Source organism: Notamacropus eugenii, chromosome 7 (genome assembly GCF_028372415.1).
Source record: "Notamacropus eugenii isolate mMacEug1 chromosome 7, mMacEug1.pri_v2, whole genome shotgun sequence".
NCBI classification, from domain to species: domain Eukaryota; kingdom Metazoa; phylum Chordata; class Mammalia; order Diprotodontia; family Macropodidae; genus Notamacropus; species Notamacropus eugenii.
Genome location: NC_092878.1, coordinates 51,983,628 through 52,000,034, shown reverse-complemented (window position 1 = coordinate 52,000,034; position 16,407 = coordinate 51,983,628).

Here is a 16,407-nt window from a genome sequence, read left to right as displayed (position 1 = left end):
AAATTGTGTAGGAGAAGAAAGGGGAGAAATGGAAAAGCCTTGAAGGTTCATTGCTCGCCATCATGTCATTAAGAGGAAGGCTCCCAGCATGTTGGCTGGATTTCCTGCTATGGAGAATTTACAGGACATAGGATGGGGTAGACATGCATGAGTTTCCACCTGGATCGCTGAGTGCAGATAAGTGACAGAATGTATAGCTCGCCAGGCCTGGAGTCAGGAAGACTCATCTTCCTGAGTTCAAATCTGGGCTCAGACACTTACTAGCTGTGAGACTCTGGGCAAGTCACAACTCTGCCTCAGTTTCTTCATTTGTAAAATGAGCTTGAAAAGGAGATGGCAAAGCACTCCAGTATCTTTGCTGAGAAAACTCCAAAATGGGGTCATGGAGAGTCAGACATGACTGAAACACCTGAACAACAAAATCGATAACCTGGGGGTTGGTGCAGGGAAGGCAATGAGGGGCCTTAAGTTCATGTTCTAGAAAAATCAGGTGAAGAAATCTGGGGTGTTTATTGAAGAGAACACAAGACAACTTGGGAGAACATGACAGCTGTCAACTAATTGTTTGTAAAACTGTCATGAAGAGGGAATAAACTTGCTCTGATTGTCCCTACAAGGAGAACTAGGGGCAAGGGGTCTAAGTTTTAAGAAGGCAAATGTAATAATTGGTGCTATTTGGAAGTGGTATGTGCTGCCTCTGGAGGTCCCTTTTGCTGAATCTCTTCAAGCTAAGGCTTGAAGGGCATGTAGATAGGATTCTGGTTCATTTTGGACCAGATGGTATCTGGGGTCCTCTGAGATTGTAAATCTATGATTATCATGATGAGCATGATTGACTATATGATGGAGGAAGTCCCTAATTTGTTGTTGCTGAGGCGTTTCAGTCATATCTAACTCTTTGTGACTCCATTTGGAGTTTTCTTGGCAAAGATACTGGAGTGGTTTGCCCTTTCCTCCTCTAACTAATTTTTAAGGATGAGGAAACTGAGGCAGAGTTAAGTGATTTGCCCAGGATCACACAGATAGTAAGTGTTTGAAGCTGGTTTTCAACTCATTAAAATGAGTCCTCCTGACACCAGCCCAGCACTCTATCCACCCTGTCGCCTCTCTGCTCAATTTGAAATAATAATGACATTTATATAGAGCCCAGGTATAGGCCCTCATCACTTCATATCTGGACTATTACAATAATTTTCTGTTTGGTCTCCCTGCCTAAGGCCTCTCTCCACTATACCCTGTCCTCCACTTGGCTATCAAAGTGATCTTCCCAAAGCAAAGATCTGACCATGTTACTGCCCCTGTTTGATAACCCCTACTGGATCCCTATTGCCTTCAGGATCAAATATAAAACCTACTCTTCGTTAACACCTTTCATAACCTAAAGCCATTCCTACCATTCCAGGCTTCTTAGAACTTAACTTCCCACTACATACTCTAGGATTTAGGGACACTGGCCTCCTGACCGCTCTTTGAATGTCATGTACTGTCTCTTGGGCATTTTCATTGGCTGTCCCCCCCCATTCCTAGAAGGCTCTTCCTTCTTATGCTCCTGCCTTTTGCCTTCCCTCTTAAATAATCCACAACTTATCCTGTATATAACTTATTTTTACATAGTTGCTTCCTTCCTTAGACTGTGAATTCCTCTAGAACAGGGAACTGTTTTTCCCTTTCTTTGTCTCCCTAGCACTTAGCACAATGCCTGGCACATGGAAAGTGCTTAATAAATGATTGTTGACTGACCAACTGGTTTTTCTACAAGGATAATGTGATTAAGGCTGGTCTGAGAAGTTCTGTGCCCCACATTTTCTTGGGTCAGAGGATCAATTCACTGCCCCGGTGAGTAAAGTCACAACTTCTGAAGAAGCATCAGCTTCCTCATCTGCAAAGCAAGTGGTTTGGACTAGAGGATCTCTCCAGTCCTTTCAAGTTCTAAACCTCTCATCCTGTGATTCTCTGTGGTTTGGCTCAATTAGGAAGCATTCTAACATGCAAATCATCTAAATGGCAATATCAGAAGGTCTTCATATACAATGGCTGCAACAATTGGGATACTTAACTCCCATATGTGCAAAACATTCCAACCTAAGACAAGTTCTTAGGAATCCTTGGAACCTTCCTTTAGTTTCTCTATCATATTAGGGAAAAAAAGCAAAACATATCCCCCAAATGCTTCTACCAGCTACTTCCCCAGAGTATGCCCAAAGAGTACCCCTGTCTAGAACATGCCCATACCTTTATACAACCTCATCCTACGGCTGAATACTGACTACCCTATGAAACTGCTTATAGTTAAAAAAAAAAAACCAAGAAGTGGGAAGATTTATGTTATAATTTTAGATGGAATAAGGAAATAGGATGCTTTTTCAACAGACACAGTTCTTTTAGGCAATTTCACTAAAAGAGAGAGGAACAGTTTTAGATACCTTATCTCATCTTCCTCTTCAGCATAAGGGGTATCCCTTCCCCATTCTAATAAATCCTTCTCCACTGGAATATACTTTCAAAAGATTCTATGGGAGATTGATGTCCTTGGCCTTCTTAAGACAGATAAGGTGGAGTACTAAGTCTGGTTCCAGTTCTAAGGTGTTTTATTCATTCATTTTTCAGTCATGTCTGACTCTTCACGACCCCATTTCTGATTTTCTTGGCAGAGACACTGGAGTGGTTTGCCATTTTCTTCTCTAGCTCATTTTACAAATGAGGAAACTGAGGCAAACTAGGTTAAGTGACTTGCTCAGGGTCACACAGCTAGTAAGTGTCTGAGGCCAGATTTGAACTCAGGTCCTGACTCCAGGCCTGGACCTCTATCCACTGTGCCACCTAGTCTCCCCCCCTGCCTCCCCAAGTTATCTAAGTATAATAATTTCTTTACAACAGTTTTTGACCCCAGTTAAACAATTAAAAATGAGGTCAAGTCAGTAAGCATTTGTATGCCAGGCACTGTGCTAAGCCTCAGGGATACAAAGAAAGCCCAAAACAGTATCTGCCTTCAAGGAGCTCCCAGTCCAATGGAGGGGATAACATAGAGAATATGTACAAATGAGCTATATTACAGGATAAGTTGGAGATGATTTCAGAGGGAGGGCTGGCATTGGGTGGGATCAAGAAAGGCCTCTTACAGAAAGTGGGATTTTAGCTTTGAAAAATAGATTTGTATAGTTATCTTTTGGCAGCTAGGTGGTCCAGTGGATAGAATGTTGAACTTGGAGTTGGGAAGACCTAAATTCAAATCCTTCCTAAGACACTTCCTTAGCCAACTCTAGGCAAGTCACTTAACCTTTTATTTAGGTTCAATTTCCTCATCTGTAAAATGGGGAAAAATAATAACTCCCATCTCCCAAGGTTGTAATGAGGACCAGACTGACTAATACATGGAAAATTGCTTTGCAAATCTTAAAAATGCCCTATAAAACCTGGTCGTTATCACTATTATTTTATTTTTACATTGCCTGCTTTCCTCTCTGTGTTCTTCCCTCCTTCTTCTCAGAGAACTACTCTTTCTAACAAAGAATTGAACATTCCAGTGTACTTCGGGCACTTTAATTTGAACACCGTTATTCTCTAGAACACCATGATCTCAGAGAAATTAAAATGACACGTATTCCAAAAGGTAACGGAAAGATGCCTGGTAGATATGAAGTTGACTGTGCATATTACTAATAATAACTTGCCCAGAAATGTGTCATGAGAGGCATCGTCAAGGACATGTATGACCAGAAAAGGAAGTGCCCTAGTCATATATTGAGAATCAGACAACAGATGGAAAGCTCAAATAGTGTGCTGGTACCATGGTGATATGAGAAGAACTAGGGGAATTCATTTGGCAGACAAAGATGAGTATGGAAAAGGAGGAGAAATGTAACATGGGCTGTATTCTATTAGGAGCACCCAACGGAATGAGATCACAGATTCATCAAAGGATGAGGCAGCTAAGTGGTGAAGCAGTGGGGAGAAGGCAGGTCTTTAAGTCAGGAAATTAGTTAGGAAGATCTGAATGTGAAACCTGACTCTGACACTATCAAGCTGTGTGACCCTGGGTGAGTCACTTAACATCTCTGTGCTTCAGTTTCCTCATCTGTAAAATGGAAATAATGATATCACCTATATCACAAGTGTTGTTGTGAGGATTAAGTGAGTTAACATGTAAATGGCTTTGTAAGCATTAAGACATCATATAAATGGCAGCTATTAATTTTTAAATGTTCAGCTAAATGTCAACAAACACAAAATCAAGAATGGATCCTCAAATAAAAAGGTAAATCTCAAATGAATGTTTCTTCCTGCAAGAGGCTTCTGGCATCAGGCAATTAAACATCAGTTATTCCATTAAGCAGGAAAGTCACGACATCTCTGTTTGGGTAGTCATCAAGGTGTTGTAGAGGAAACAAAGTCATCCTTCAGTTTTAGAGGAAGATTGCGTTTTAAAATTTTTTTTTAAAAGAAACTAAAGGAAAATTAAGAAACTGATAGAAAGCAAAAGCAATGAAACTCAGAAAAGTCACTACAAATTCATGTTCAATTAAATTATATTTCAACTGGGTCCTCAGAAGTCCTAGGATGCCTTTTATTCTTTCCTGATTAACTTGTTATTCCAACTCTCTCAGAGTCCCAAGCCTTCTCTTCCCTTCTTCTCTAGTACATACTTGGACAGAAATATCCTCTATAATATCCTTGAATGTTGACAAGTGGTCAATAGGTTGACAAGTCTATTTTACTTTTGGACAGCTCTACCTTTTAGGAAGGGCAGAAAGCACATTAAAATCTCCTTTTAAATTCATCTGAAGGTGTTAAGCAACAATATTCCCTAGCCTAAAACCTTTTCCAGATCTTTTCTTTTAGGAAAAGTACTTCAGACAGTCAAGAAAAATGGAATAAGGATAGTAACCAAACTTAAACAAAAATACCTATTAGGGATTGGGATCTCTAAGTGATTGGACCCTCCTAAGGGCTGTGCCCTCTTCCCTCTTCTCCATTCACAAAGGATTCACAAAGGCTATCTAGATAAGGAGGCAGTCAGATGACTTGGGCATACTGGGCCTAGAAGACCTGAGTTCAAATCCAGCCTCAAACATTTATTAGCTGTGTGTCCCTGGACATGTCATTAAACCTCTACTTGTCTTAAGTCACTGGAAAAGGAAATATCAAAACTGCTGCAGTAGCTTTGCCAAGAAAACCTCATGGACAACATTGGTGTGCTATGGTCCATGGGGTCATGGACATGACTCAACAACAACAACAATGAAACCTTTTCAGTCCTCAAGGAGAGAAGGGAAAAATTAAGTAGTGATTGTTCTAGAATGGTGGCTCCATCCCAAACTTTATTTTAACATATTGTGAATTTTTCCTTGTTCAAGATTCCTCTAAATAAATTGTCTCTGGTAGAGAGATGTCCAAGGGCCTAAGGGAGAATGGGGGGAGGGTAGAGTTCTAACATTTCTCTCAACTGGAATTGCTTGAATTTGAATGTTAAATTGTTTTTTCACTTTCAGTTTTTTTGATGCTTTGTTTTTATATCACATACATTTGCTGATTTTACCCACTTCAGGAGAAGTGTCATGTAAATAGGTAGAGTTAGGTGAAACTAATTATATGGTGATCTCATCTGAAAGTTCATACTATATTTCACATCTGTGAAAAAAATTTTTTTTAAATGAACAGAAATGTGTATTCTCTCTCTCCTTGCTCCCTACCACAATGGAAAAAAAAAAGCAAAGGAGAAAATAAATTTCTTGTAACAAATAAGTTAAACCATATCCTTCAATGGCTGTATACTGCCATTGACTCAAAGGGCCAGTTGTATGGGACTCTCTCCATATTGGTAGAGATTGATTACTCAATATCTTATGCCTGTGTGAAGGGCAAGCAGAATTAGAGCTGGAGAGAAAAGAAATCCAGGCTTTTCTGACTTCAAGAGAGAAGATCTGACATTTCAACCTCCCTTCATGTTGCTGAAAGGCAAGAAAGACTCTAGGAAGAAGGTAGCAGTCTATCAAGTTCCTATCCCAGCTTGCTATACTAGAGACTTTGGAAAATTATCCTTTGGGTGAGATCTGAGATCTCTTTCTGGGTTGATATGAATTATCTCACTTCCAGTGGGAGACCTCATTCACTCTGTATTATCTATCATGCATTCTTGTTTGTGTACTTCCTCTTATTTCTGTTCGGATAAGTGGGTTTACTTGCTATTTGCTATGGGTGTTCATTGTAAAACTGGCATCTGATGGAAAGAGAATCAAGCCTGATGCACTCCTTCCCTGTTAAGGAGTAATGATTAAAAGTGCAGCTGGAACTTAAAAACTACTTCCCCCTAATGGGTAAGAGCAGATACATATAATTTTAGTTCAGTACCCTCTCTAAGAACAGGGTGGCCCCAAGCTCCTGTTTTCCATCCTGGCAGAAATCAAAGCCTTCCTTGGAGAAGGGTAAGGAGAAGAGAATAGATACTTATTCTTGCCTCCCTGCAAGCCACATCTCCTTAGACATCCCATTTCTCATGTGACTGTGATCATTTTGAACTTCTTTAATTTTGCCACCATGTCCCCAGTTTCCTTGTTTCTTATCCCACAACTTATTCAGCCATTCCTCAATTGTTGGATATCCTCTTAATTTCTGGGGTTTTTTTGTTTTTGCTATCACAAAAAAATGGTTACAAATATTTTTGTAAACAAGGGACCTGTTCTTCTTTTTCTAATCTCTTTTGGGTACAGGCAGTCAGTGGTATAACAGGGTCAAAGGGCATGCATCGTTTAATAATTTTTTTTGGTACGATTCCAAATTGTTTCCCAGAATGGTTGAACTCATTCCCAGGCCCACTGAAAGGGCATCAAGTGTACCTGTTTTCTCACAGCCTCTATAACATTTTTTACTAATTTTTTTGCCATCTTTGCCAATCTTGATATCTATAAGACAGAATGTCAGAGTTTATTTAATTTATATTTCTCTAATTATTAGTGATTTGGAACATTTTTTTTTTTACATAGCTATAGAAAACCTAAGTTTTCTTCCCCCCTTGAAAATTACCTGCTTGTATCCTTAGACCATTTATCAATTGGGAATGGCTTTTTTTCCTTATAAATTTGAATCATTTCCTTATATATCTTGGAAATGAGACTTTTATCAGAGAAACTGACCACAAAGATTTTTTTCAGTTAATTGTTTCTCTTTTAATCTTAGCTTTTTTAGATGTATTTGTGAAAAACCTCTTAAATTTTATGTAACCAAAGTATCCATTTTGTCTTTTATGATCCCTTTATTCTGTTTGGTCGTGAACTTTCGCCTACCCATGGATCAGATACATGACTTTTTCTATGTTTCTCTAATGCTAAATTCTTTAAATTATTTCTGGTGGACTTGTGGCCGAAGTGAGGAGTACAATATTAATTTTTTTTCTTAGTAATCCACCCATTCCTCTTAGTTCTTGCCTCTTGGAACTAAACAGAAAACGTTCAGTGCCTATTCTACATGAATTTCTTCAAACGCTGAAGGCAACTATCAGTCTATTCTCAAAGCCTTTTACTCCACCCTACACCCCCAACCCTACTTTTCTTTTGGCTAAGCTCCTCCTAGTTCCTTCAACAAATCCTGAACAACGTCCTCTATCTTTCTGGTATCTTTTCAATCTTTAAAAGTAGGAGAGGTGTAGCTATCAAAGAAAGGAAAAGCTCTCAAGAGCTGAAAGGGAGGTTTTCCCTTGGCAATGGTTAAAATGAAGGTAAGGAAATAGAACTAAGGTACCCCATAAGCTGTGTTAGTCTAGCCAGTCTGTGTTGAGAGTTAAGTTGAGATCAGAAAATTGTAATATTTTGCCATTCCTGTGCTTTTGTTGTCTTACTTTTTAAAGGGTTTTTTCCCTTAAAAAGTAAAATTTTTTTGAAAATGAAAAAATCAGTTTCTTGAATGTGTCCTTGAGAATTCAGAGGTGGTTAGTGCACCCCTAGTGGCCACATTTGGTGGTCTCCCTGTTCTAGATACCTCGTTGATCTGGTAGACAAGAGGAAGAAATTTTGGAACCAGCCTTGGTGGCTGTGGCCAATTTCCACAAGTGTTATTTTGTTGTTATTGTTGAATTAAATCACTGAACTCTCTTTTATTAATATACATTCTTCTTTCCTCTATCTCTAGTCATTTTGAAGTAAATTATGACAAGTTAGCTAATATACTTAAAAGCCCATCAAGCCATGTTAGAAATTTCTAGTTATAACTAAGTAGTAACATGTAAAGAACGTGTAAACAAACACCTATTTTTGTTGCTTTTGTTTTAAAAATAATAGTAAAAATTTATAAAATTTTGGAACTGAAAAATAGCTTAGAGAAAATTTAGTTCAACACTCTTCACTTTACAGATGAGGAAACTGGACTCCCCCCCCCCCCCAAAAAAAAAAATTGAAGTAACCTGCCGGAGGTTATACAGCAGAGCCAGGAGCAGACAGAATTAAGCCCTTCTCACTTCAAGTATAGTGCTCTTTCTACTACATAGTGCTACAGCACTAGAAAATGTGCTGAATTTGGAATCAGAAGAGCTGAGTTCAATTTTTGGTGCTGCTGCTATCTATGACACAGTGAGAGACAGCATGGTTTAGTGGATAGGGAACTGGACTTGGAGTCAGGAAGACAGAGCCTGAAATCCCACCTTAGATACTTTCTAGCTGTGTGACCCAGGGCAAGTCACTTAATTTCTCTGTGCCTCAGTTTTGTCATCTATAAAGTCAAGGGATTGGACTGGATGATCTTTAATTTCCTTTTCTGTTTGAAATCTATGCTCTTTGGTCCAGAGTTTTGTTAGGACTGTTTTTTTTGGGTGGGGAGAATCACAGCTAATTGCACAGAGCTTCTCTAAATTCTGAAGCGTCCCTTTAAAATTAAGAGATGCCAATTAAGAAGAATACACAGTTAACCTTCTGGCCAATGAGAAGACACTGACACAAATTGCAGAATTACAGAATGTCAGAAGTTTAAAGGAATTTGGAAACTACAAGCCTCTACCTGAAAAGGAATTTCCTCTATGGCACCTCTAAAAACTGATTATCTAATCTTCACTTGTATTCATCCACTAATGGAGAACCTCCTATTTCCCAGCGGGGCCATCTCCAAGTCCTGCTGATTTGTATCTTGCCACTGGACCCAGATGGCTACAGAGTAGAAAGTGAGACTGGGGACCTTACACAGCCCTCCCTCACTTAAATCTAATTCACTTGCAAGTCAAGGCATAGTCTTCCTAATGTCCTGGTCTGCTTCCTGAATGAAAGACAAACAACCACTATCTCCCAAGTTAGCCCATTTCACCTTTAGAGAACTCTAATTGTTAGGAAGGTTTTCCTCATATCAAATTTAAATCTGCCTCTCTGCAACTCAGACCCACTGAGTGCCTAGTTCTGCCCCTTGGTCCAAGCAGAAAACGTCTAATTCCTCTTCTAGCTTGTATTCTGGGCTTTTTTTTCCCTACCAGAAAGCCTCTTGATCCTGGATGCTCACTCCAGCCCTGGAATTTATATACCAGGAGACCTCTGCACCTGCAGCCCCTCCCTCTGACTGGATGGTTCCTCCCAGGTGTCCAGGCCAACTGTATCTTCATTTCTCCAGGTTGTATTCTGGTTTTTCTCTATCATGCCCCTGTGTTAGGACTGCTCTTCTTTTCAGTTTTGTTCCTCAATGGCAATGACTGTCTTTTTTTCTGCTTGTATTTGTATATCTAGCACATAGCACAGGGCTTGGAGCTTTGTAAGCACTCAATAAATGCTTGGTGATCAATTGTCATCTCTTTGAATACTTGAAAAGAGCCTCATGTTCTCTTTGGTTTAATCTGATCTGATGAGTAGAACATGGTTTTGGAACTCATTTTAGAAAGCCTGGTAAGATTTCTCTTTCAGATTCATTCAAAAGCTTCAGGTTATAATAGTTTTTAAAAGCTTGGTTTATTTCCACATTGGTCACCCATCTCTCTACTACCACACTCCCCCATTCCCATTAAGCATTTTGGGTCTTCTGGCCATTATTGCCATGTGATTCTCTACTAATGGAAGTTGATGCTGGTTACTGCCAGGGTCAGCTTTTCTTGACCTACGTAGTCCAGTGGAATGATCATACTAATGCCTCAATTGACAGCATTTAGCCTTTTTTACCCTTAAGAGGCCAGAATTCTCCCAGGGTATTTGAAACTCTCCATTATTTACATATACACATATCTTTGGGAGTTCTACAGTCCTACCTTATACACACATATAAGATTTTTCTTAGATGGCATTAAGAATATTTGTTCTACTTAACCAAGTCTGTTTTCTATTCTTGGCTAACTTGGGGTGAATTTATTTAGTTTAATTTCTCCATCCTCCAGGGCTGAGATAATGTGACTATCACTCAGCACCTCTCTAGGGTCTTTGTGGTTTGGAAAAGCCTTTATTCTCTTTTCATTTGCCTTTCTGACTTTAACCTTCTTCAGAGTCAACTGGATGAAGTTAGGACAATTTCCCTGGGCTATTTGTCAATGAGTGAAAGACATAATGGAGGGTGGGCAGGAACTGGCAGCTTCATCAAAGTAGGGGAGGAAACCCTGGCATCTAGTAAAGATCCATGTTCCTGATACATTATGCTCCACAAACTCCTTGGTACTTCATACGTAAATTCAAGACTTGGAAACTGATCTGGATATGTGAACTGAGGAGAAAAAGGAATCAAAGATGACTGATCCCGAATCTTCTAAGCTAATTGATAAGAGGGTGGTGTTGTCAGAAATAGGAACAATTCCAGAAGTCAGTAGGAAGAATGATCAGGAATATGATGAATTCAATTTTAGACAATCTAAATTTAAGATGGTGGCAACACATTCAGGTGGAGGTATCCAGTTAGCAGTTTGGAGATATGAGACTGGCACAAGGGGATATAGATCTGGGAGTCTTTTGCACAACATTGAAGTTATGAGAGAGCAGATGAGATTACCAAGAGAGATGGTATAGAAAAAAAGAGAAAAGGTCAAGAACAAAGCCTTGAGGATTTCCAACAAAAAGGAGCTGGGAGAAGGAAAAAGTAATTGAAGGAGATAGAAGTAGCCAAAGAATGCGCACATGTACATTCTCATTCTCTCTGTCTCTGACACACAGACACATATACAGAGGTCACATACTTGTACAAACATACCTACCATAAATACATGTCAAACATACTTTCACACAGATACACACATCCATATCCATACACAGACTCGTGTCCCCTGTACATAACTCTACAAGAACTAAAATAAGAACAACAAAACCCAGACAGTGTCCTCTTCAGTAACCAGTGTACTATTCTGCTGTCCTGTTCAATGAGTGGGTAGTTCCATAAGTAGGTAGCTAGTGGTATGTCTACGATGGGAAGGGATGTGTAGGGAATACAGGTAAGCAATATGATGACTTTGAGATGTTTCTATGCACTTTGATGGAAACCATGGAAGAAAGAAGTTTTAGGAAAGATAAGGTGGTTGACAGTGTCAAAAGCCACTGAGAAGTCAAAGAAGGTAATGAGAGAGCAAAAGCCCTCTGGTCTTTCCTATCAAAAAACTTGCTAACAGAACTATTCAAAAGTCCAGTGGGTTTCCCAAAAAGGTAATAGTTTCCTCCTTACTGGAAGTCTTCAACAAAAGGATGGATAATCATTTGTTGGAGATGATAAGAGAGGAGATTCTTATTCAGGTGCAAGGTGGACTGTATAGTCTCTGAAGTTCCTTCCCACTCTGAAATACTATAATCCTGTGATTGGACAATGAAGTTACTAGTGACCTTTAGAGATGAATTTTAGGAGTATAGTAAGGATGGAAGCCAGATTGCAAAGGTGAGGTGTGGGAAAATGGAATCTATAGATGCTCCTTTTTAAAGAAGCTTGGCAGTGAAGGGAAGGAAGAAATAGAACAGTAGCTGGAAAGACTAGCAAGATCTGTGGGAAGATTTCTTAGGATAGGGAAGTATGCTTGTAGGCAGAGACAAGTGGCTAGAAGAGAGGGAGCCAGATACGAAGGTGTAAGGGAATAGGGTAATAATTTTACTGCTTGGCAGAGTCTGGAAGGGATCAAATTGAGGACACAAGTGGAGCAAGAGACAGGTTTAGAATGAGCATGGAAAGGGTGATGTCTGAGCCCCAAAGATTGATTGTGAATCAAGAACAGACACTAGTATTAGATACTGTGTTTGGGGAGTCAGTACTAATTAAATTGAATTGAAAAATATTTATTGAGCACTCACTGTATGCAAAACAATGTTAAATACTGGGGATACAAACAGAAAGCTGCTCAATTTCTTCCTGTGGAGGACTTAACATTCTACTAGAAGACAAAATAGGATATTTCAAGTCATATGTCCTATTTGGAACTAATCACTGGTACATGGTGTTGAGGTCTGGGTCTAAACCTCATTTCTGCCAGACTGCTTTTCAGTTTTCATAGCACTTTTTGTTGAAGAGTGAGTCCTGTAGCTATCATCCCTGGGCTTCCTGAATGCTAACTAGATTATGAGGTTAGTCTAACATATTGTGAACTTTCTTGTTTCACTGGTTAACCTCTATTTTAAAATAAGTACCAGATTATTTTGATGATCACTGCGTTGTGGTGTGGTGGGTGTTTATTCTGTTTACATTCAATGATAACAATTATGTCTGTAATTTTCTTTTATTCTTTTTCTGTCTCTTTACTTCTTTGTAAAGGAAGGTACCGAGGAAGGAGTGAAGTTAGCATAGTGCTGTATGCTTAATGCAATCACAGGTTCATACCCTGATTTCTTTTTAAACTGCTATTTATGCCCTGCCCTCTGAGTTTGTCCTGCTAGTGATAAACATTTCCTTTAAACTATGCTCCCCCATTCCAATTCTACCTTCATCTCTCCCTATTTCTTCCCATTTCCCCATTGAATTGAATGGTTTTTCTATACCAGATTTTGTGTGTGTTTGTTCTGGTCTCCTCTGATTATAGTGAAAAACACTCATTCCTCTTCCCTTCTTCTTGTTTGTATAGTCTTCTACTTATACACCCACCTTTTGTGAGACAAGTTCATCATTTCCCCTTTTCTTACCACATTGATTCCCTTTCCTTTCCTTTTCTTCTTTTAAACTTGTCAAATTATAAAACCACCCCCAGACCCTCTGTCTCATTTAAGTCCTTTTAAGACCCCTGATGACATCAGAATTCTCAGGAAACACTTTTATCAGATCCCTATGATAGAATGTAAATGTTTCACCTTTCTATATTCCTTTCCAACTGAACACTTATATTTACCATTGAATGTTTCTTGTGAGTGCTATGTTTGTTATTTAAAGTCTTCTATTCAGTTCTATTCTTTTCATCAGGAAGTCCTGCTTCAGTTTTCTACTTCACTAAAGGTCAATCTCCCACATTTTTAATTCAGTTTTGCTGTGTAAGTTATTTTTCTGGTTATACCTTATATCTTCTGCCTTTTGGAATGTTGTATTCCAAGTTCTCTGTTTCCTTTTGGTGGTAGTTGGCAAATCTTGTGTAATCCTGACTAATTCTATAGTACTTAAACTCTTTCTTCACGTCTGCAGTACTTTTTATTTGACCTGGATTTTGGCTATGATGTTCTGAGTGTTTTCATATTGGGAATTCTTTCTAGGGGTGACTGGTGGATTCTTTATATTTTCACTTTGCTTTCTAATTCTTAGAGATCTGGGCAGTTTTCTTTCATGTTTTCTTAAAAGTAAGATATCCAGGTTCTATTTTTTGGTCATGGTTTTCAGGTAGTCTCATGATTTTTAAATTGGCTCTCCTGGATCTGTTTTTCAGGTTAGTTGTTTTTTATAAGAGATACTTTACATCTTCTTCCATTTTCTTCAATCTTTGACTTTAATATTTATTATTCATGGAGTCATTAATTTTTGTTTCATCCATTTTATGTTCAAGGAGTCTATTACTTGGGTGAAGTTTTGTACTTTTTTATGTCTATCTATATATGTATATGTGTATATACATGTATATCTATCTATCTAGTCTGGCAAGGCAATTGGAGTTAAATGACTTTCCCAGGGTCACACAGCTAGTAAGTGTTAAGTTATGAGACTGGATTTGAACTTAGGTCCTCCTGACGGGTCAGTGCTCTATCCTCTCTGCCATCTAGATGCCCCTGTACCTCATAATATTAAACTACTGATACAACTTTCAAAGTGCTTCCTCCAAAGCTGTTTTTTTTTTTTTACTAATTCCTTCATTGAGCATTTGAATTTCATTTATAATATAATCTTAAACCTTTTGAAAAAAACAACCACTTGCTTCATTTCTTCCAGGAATTCTACTTGACCAAGTGGCCAAGCTATGTTTTCCTTTGAGGCTTTGCTTGTAATCATTTTGAAGTTATTTTCTTCTGGATTTTTGTATTGGGCATCTCTGGCATCATATTAGTTCTTCATTATGGGAGTCTTTTGTTTACTCATTATTCCTGCTTTACTTGAATTGTTATCTTAGAGCCAGGCTTTGAGCACTTCTGGACAGAATGTCACGGCATTGTTTGGTCTTGCTTTGTATTCTCAAACATTCCTACTGCAGTTTTCTCTGATACTGAATGCTTTTTAAGTATTTCAGGATACTTGGTCAGGCTGGGGACCAAAAAACTTTCAGTGTACCTTAAGCACTTTGGTCTAGACTGAAATATTATCACTTCTATTCTGGTCAGAACTTTGCAAGTCTGTGACCCATGTCTGGATGATACAACTATAGATTTGCCTCATCAGAGATCCAGCTAGGTGGAAGGTCCTACTTGGTCTGAGCTCCTTGCTTAATCATTCAATTGAAGGTTTCAGATCAGATTGGGAGCTGAATACATGACACTCTTGAGTCACTGCTTGCTTCTATACCTGCTTCTTACCCAGTACATAGCCTCAGGTTAGGTTTGAGCCTGATTTGCTGAATAGATGATAATTACTTCTTGCCCTTCCTAGGACACCTTGCAGGTCAGCCCCACCCCTAGCTGCAGGTCCCCTCCTAAGTCCACACTGGGTCCACAGCACAGCTCCTTCCTTTCCCTGGAATGTAGCCACAAGTTAGCCCCCAGCCTAGTCCCAGTTGCCTTCCTAAATCCAAACTATATTTGTAATCCAGCTCTAAGGTCAGAGCAACACACTTGCAAGCTGGTTTCTGTTCCTGCTCCCTGGGATAGAAAAATGGTTCACTGTGTATTCTCTTTGGATTTCCTGATTAATATTTGATCTGGCACTTTGTTGGAGTAGTTGTGGAGGAACCGGGCTATACTATTTATTCCTCCTCTACCATTTAGCCTGTTTTTCCAGGAATGACCTCATCCTAATTTTTCTACACTTCTGTTATTTTGCATATAACATTTACAGCAATATCTTATACCAGGCTGGTATTTAATAAATGTTTGTTGAATTGACTTGAACTCAGTGACATTATTTGCACAATGCATGTGCAGACCTGACTACTTATCGATTCTTAAGAACCTTCCACATCGCTGGCACTCAAACAGTAGTTGTTCATTGATGAATATCTGTTCCTTTAACAGTTATATAGCAATTCACCCCAACTTTGCCTTCCCACTTACATTTTTAATACTTTTAATTTTTTGTATGTTAGTATCTTATTTTCTCTACAAATCTCTTAGTAGAAAACTGAATTTGAACCTGAGAACGATTGAGGATTACCAGTAAGCCAAGATTTGGGGTTTAACTTCTTATACTCAAAGAACATTATAAATTTATGAATTAAGTCAAGACAGGCAGGTAACCACAGGCAAACAAACTGACAATTATGTGGCTTCTAAAACCTCATGGACTTGGATAATGGAAACTTTTGAATCCTAATTCCCTTACAGGGTTATCATAGGGATTATTAGATAAAAATCTGAAAAGTACTTTGAGTTTTTCAGAGAATGCTTTTATATATAAAAGGCAGTAAACAAATTTCGTTATGTTGAGACAATCAGAATTAAAAATAGCAAATTCAATAGCTTCTTAAGTTCCCAGAAGCCAATCCCAAGAAGAGGAGAGAGTACCCCAGAACAATGCTCCCTCTGTCATTTTTTTGTTTTGTCTATGTCAGGGTTTGTCACTGCTCTTTATCCTCAGGGCAGGGACTTGGACTCATTTAGTATAGTAATTGCATAGTTCCTATCTTTTTTTTTTTTTTTTTATATATAATGACCTGTTTATGATACAAGATAAGAGATTCCAGTAAAAGAAAGAATCCACCCAAAGCAGGAAACTGGGTAGCCAGGTAGTGAAGTGGATCGAGCACTGCGCTTGGAATCAGGTATCTTCATGAGTTCAAATCCTGCCTCAGACAAGATACTTACTAGCCATGTGATCTAAACCACTCCAATATCTTTGCCAAGAAAATCCCAGATGGAGTCACAAAATGACTCACCACCACCAGCAAAGTAGGAAATAGATACCCTGAAGAAAAAAAGGTCAAATAAGGTTTCC